Here is a 5,091-nt window from a genome sequence, read left to right as displayed (position 1 = left end):
GCATAAACAAAGCCTTAGAGCTGCTGCTGCCATAAGTTGCACCATTGACCTCTTGATCTTAATGAGTCCTAAGGCAATGGAAGATAGGTATAAACATCTCCCCTTGAAGGGAAGGAATAGCTGTATGACTAACATCAGACAAGTGTGCATCAGCAGGGAGTTCCCCTCCAGCAGGGAATTCCTCAATCAGCCTGTGCAACTGGATTATGAACAATTTATCTTGAGAAAATGGTTCTTTACCTCTAAACCATGATCCAGTGCTGAAGGTATAAAGGGTATATTGCAATGTGCTGCCCCCAGAGTCCATTTCCCCCCCCTGAATTAATGAACTACAGTAATTCCTAAAAGTCTCCAGAGCCTAAATGCAATGCTACATGAAAGTACAAAGCATCCACATTTTAATTTTACTTATAAGACAAAACCATCACTGGCACATCAGCAGAATATACAAAGGATACCGTGTTAATATCAAATCTGAGTCAAGGAATGGATTTTAACCAAACTGGGATAAAGTCAGATTGGGTGTGATCTTTTACACCATTATGCCAGTTTTGCGCCAGTACAACCCACTGACTTCAGTGGAGTTGCACTAATGTAAAAGTGGTATGACACAATGGAGTACCTCATTGTTTTCTAATTCATCTCCAGAAAACTCGAGACATGAACTGCCTGCCATCTGCCTTCACATTTCCTACATGCCTGTTCTTTATTATATCTGGAATTAACACCAAGGGTTGTCTTTAGTGTCAGGATTCAAGCTCAGAAGAGAAGACTGTGAATAGAAAAACCCTCAAATTAGGTAAAAGTCTATCAATGAATCAGCTGAACCTTTAGTTGTTACTTCTTTTGTTGTCTAAGTACATCCCCTGTCCCCAAATCTGACAAGCAGAACTGGGTTGTTTTCTTTCTAATTTTCTAGGTTTCCACACCCCACTCAAGGACCCTTAGCACTGAAGGCCAGAGACCTCTCTTGGTGACCTCTCTTCATCAGTCTTCTCAAAGACACCAGCTTCCAGTCTCACATGTGGAGACACTTCATTGATAGAAATAGTGTGGTCTGCCCATTCTACTAATTTTCAAGCAATGGCCTCATCACTAGACTTTTGGTTTAAACTGTGAAACACTTGCTAATTTCCCTACCAATCAACCTGCTGATTAATCTAGGGGGAAAAAACACCTAAATTCTTATGCCCATTGTGTGAGTTTCACAACAAAGAATGTGAACCTTAAAGATTGAATGGGAATGCTGGATGTGTTGAAAAAAATCCCTCCAGTCAGCATAGGTAGCATCTACATTGAAATGCTGCAGCAGTGCTGCTGTGACACTGTAGCATTGTTAGTGTAGTATCCATCTTTAATGAGGAGCCCTGGAACTGCTCTTTGATGGCACTTTGCACAAAAGTGCAACTTTCACTACAGCTTGAAGTTCAAGGTGCTATAGGAAGTTTCAGTGTTAAAGCCTCCTTTGGTTTGGGGCAATTTTAGCTGAGATTCAGAAGCTGTAAAAATAGGTTTGTCTTTGAGAACTGTAAAACACTGCTGTGCCATTCCACCCAGACATCATAGAACAATGCAAAATTGTACTGCTTGAGCATAAATGTTAGCCCAGGTATTCCTCCATCCCAGCTGGCTTTATAATGCCTGTAACGGACACGTGCAAAACTCACAATTGACCTGATTGTTCAGCATATAAAAAGTGTGTCTTAGTATACAGGAGGGTTAGAGGGGAGAATTAATTTCTCCCATGCAGGTGCTAAGCAGTGCTGAAAGCATGCCAAAATTCACCAAAAAGTTGATATCTATCTAGTTTCAGAGCACACACCACTCTGTGAAGAGTGAGGAAGAATATTCCCTAATGGGCAGATTATTCCATAATCACCTACTGTAGATATCCTGCACCTTCCTCTAACAAACCCAGTACTGGGTACTGCCAGTCAGAATCCCTGGTCTGAGCCAATGTAGGGGCTCATTGTTTCCAGGCCTCATTCTTTTCCTATGCTGAATTTTTTTTATCCCAGATCTCTGGAAGCCTTCAATTAATATGATAAATCAGATTCTGACCTCCGCTTCCCTAGTGCAATAGTGGGGGAATCAGGAGTAAAGACTCATCTTCTTTCTTGCGCCAAGCAGCAGGATAGGATTCAAACTGAGCATTTATGGGAGCAGCAGGAAGACTAATTCCTCACACTATAGCCTTGCGGAATGAGGTTTGCTGGCCAGGGGATGTGGCCAGACTCCCATCCAGCTACGGTACATCTACATTGACGGTGGCAAAGTCGCCACCGTCAGTTCGACTTATCTGGATCGATTGAGTGGTCAGTGAAGACCTGCTCAATCGATCCAGAAGTCACCAGAAGTCAACTCAGTAAAACCACCCTCTCAAGTGGTGTAGCGCTTCGTCGACGGGAACGCAGTTCCCATTGGCGCAGTGCAGTGAAGATGCCACGCAGAAGAGAAGCACAGCATTCGACGGGAGTTATGCAAGCTATGCGGAGTAGCTTGCATAACTCCCGTTGACTGCCGCCGAATCGCCAGGTAAGTGCAGACCGGACCTTACTGTGTGTTCTGCTCTCTGCAATATGTGGTAACTGAACTTTCATGCTGCTACTCAGGGGAGATGAAACTACCTAACCTCAGCCCTTCTGTCAAGCATCAACAGAATGGTTTTCAGTCATAGCATGGCTGCTACTGGCCCATTTCCTGGCCTCCATCAGTTCAGCTTGTACTAGGAAGCGCAGAGTTTCATCCCAGCACTCAGGATTCCAGTGGTACGAAGTGGGGGAACCTTAAAAAGAACTTGTAAGCCTGTCAAGTCTAGTTCCTTGATAGTTCAGAAGTGTAATTTACAGCCTATTCAGTGTTTTTTTCCAGTCCAGCATTAAAAATGGGGTTTCCACCATTTCCTTTGGGAGATTATTTCACAGTCTAAAAGATCTGACCTTGGAGATTTTCTGGTTACAAAAATAAGTGTTTCTTTAAATATCTTCATTCATTTCTTGGAGAAGTATAATGTAGAGTGACCCCTGAAATAGCTGTAAAGGGTTCACACACACCACCTAAAATATGCATACCTATGCACACTTACACTGTCCTTTTAAAAATTTCTCAAAGAATAATATACTGAATGGATTTCCACACCACCCTTCACCCCTGCTCCTACTCTTTCTTGTACCTTCCTCCAAATCTATTGACAGCCCCAATCAGTTTCCATCTAAACTTTTCCCAAACCTCCAGGTGTATCTCAGCCATTCTCGCCCCATGGATGCACTCTAAACTCAGCCTTTCCCTAGGCGGAATCCAATGTGGCTTTACTACATCTTTCCCAGCCGGTGAACACCCTGATGTAGTGTCCACTAGGCCGCCTGCCCATCTCCCCCAAAGTCCCAGTCCAACCACAACATTTTGCCAGTCCACAACCCATATACAAGCAGTCTCTTCGTATATGTCCCTGCCTCCCACATTGGTAGCAGGTAATTTCCTACTTCCCTGAAGAAGTGCTTTGCTCTTCTCCCTTTTCTTCTTGGCAGGCTTCTCCCCTACCAATTCTCCAACCTTCTTTCCTAGCTCAAACCTGTTGGATGAATTCATCCTCTGTCAGGGAAAATCTGCTTCCTCAAACTCTGAGTTTGATTGCCACCTCCAGGGTGGTGGATTGGTGCCTCCTAACCGAAACACAGGTATTCTCAAGGCGGTCATGAAGAAGTTACTCCAGGACTATGGAGTCCATAATTTCACCCACACTTTGCGTGTCCAGATTTAACCAATGAGTAGCCCAATCAGTTAACCTTTGGGTGTATGCCCTGGGCCATACATCTCCAGCCCATCTAGCAGCCTGAAATGTCTTTTGGTACTGCTCTATAGACAAGCCCATTCAGTCTAATATGGCTACCTTCACAGCACCCTAGTCGTTGGCCTGTTGATGGCTCAATGCCATGTTGGCTGCTTGAGTCTCCTCCACTACACAGGGTGATAACCAAGAGGCCCACATTCATGAGTCCCAGCCAGCTCCCATTGCTACCCCTTCAAATGTCACTAGAAATGCACAGGGGTCATCTGCAGACCCCATTTTACACAGGCCAACCCCCTCGGTTGGATTACCATTCCCTGTACCAGGACTCACCAGTCTCTGAAGCAACTGCTGCTGCACTTGCGCTTTCTCCCTGATAAATTCCTGTGGGTTCTTCTGTTGCTCCATTTGCTGTGCTAGCAGGGATTGGAAGGACTGCATGATCTGTTGATGCTCCTACTGTTTCTCCACAAACCATTGCAGGGTCTGCTCCATCACCTGGACACCAGAGCCTCACAGCAGCTTCACCCATGTGTGTCTCAACCACCACAATTGAGAGAGTCAAGCTCCTGGACAAGCCTCCAAAATTGTAATCGGGACAGTAATCCAATCACTCCCTCTGGTGCCCACTAACCTCTCAGACTCTCCTGTGAGCGTCAGCGCCATGTTATTTATTTATATTCCCACCATTAACCCCAATACAATCTCACGCAACCAAGTGTTTACAGGGGTTTCCTACCCTTTCCCACAGGGCCAGAAAGGACCAGAACTCTCACTCCTGGGGTGGGGCTGACCCAGCCCTCCTCCTTCCTCTTACTTACTTCCTGTATCTTTTTATAGTCCTGAGCTGATGGATAATTGGTTCATCCACCCCCAGATGGATCAGATAATTAGCTGCATATTTCCCAATCAGCCTGCTCCAGGAGGATTAATTGGTGCCTAAGTGAGATGGTTTACTTGTTAGCCTCCAGCTTTCTGCCAGAGAGATGACTAAAGATTCCTGGTTCTGTAATGCATTTTAGATGTGTCATGGGCTGAATGAAAACCCTACCAACATGTTGCTCAAAGTGAAAGCATACCGATTAATGAAAACGCTGCGTTAGATATTAACAGAGGCAAAAGGAAATGGCCTGAACCAGTGTTAAATGTTATGTCAAGAATTTAATTTTGGCTGATAAAAGGTGCACAAAACAAAGTGTTCAAAAAACAAGCCACCCAGGAACCCAACTCCCCAGATCTGCCTCAGGCAGAACTCCCACTTGATTTCAGGAGTTTTGGCTGAGTAAGGATTGCAGGCATCTGTA

Source organism: Emydura macquarii, unplaced genomic scaffold, assembly GCF_026122565.2.
Source record: "Emydura macquarii macquarii isolate MOO-44397 ecotype Brisbane River unplaced genomic scaffold, CSIRO-AGI_Emac_v2 contig_2432, whole genome shotgun sequence".
Lineage (NCBI taxonomy): Eukaryota > Metazoa > Chordata > Testudines > Chelidae > Emydura > Emydura macquarii.
The sequence above is the reverse complement of the archived record's forward strand: the minus strand, read 5'-3'. Positions refer to the sequence as shown.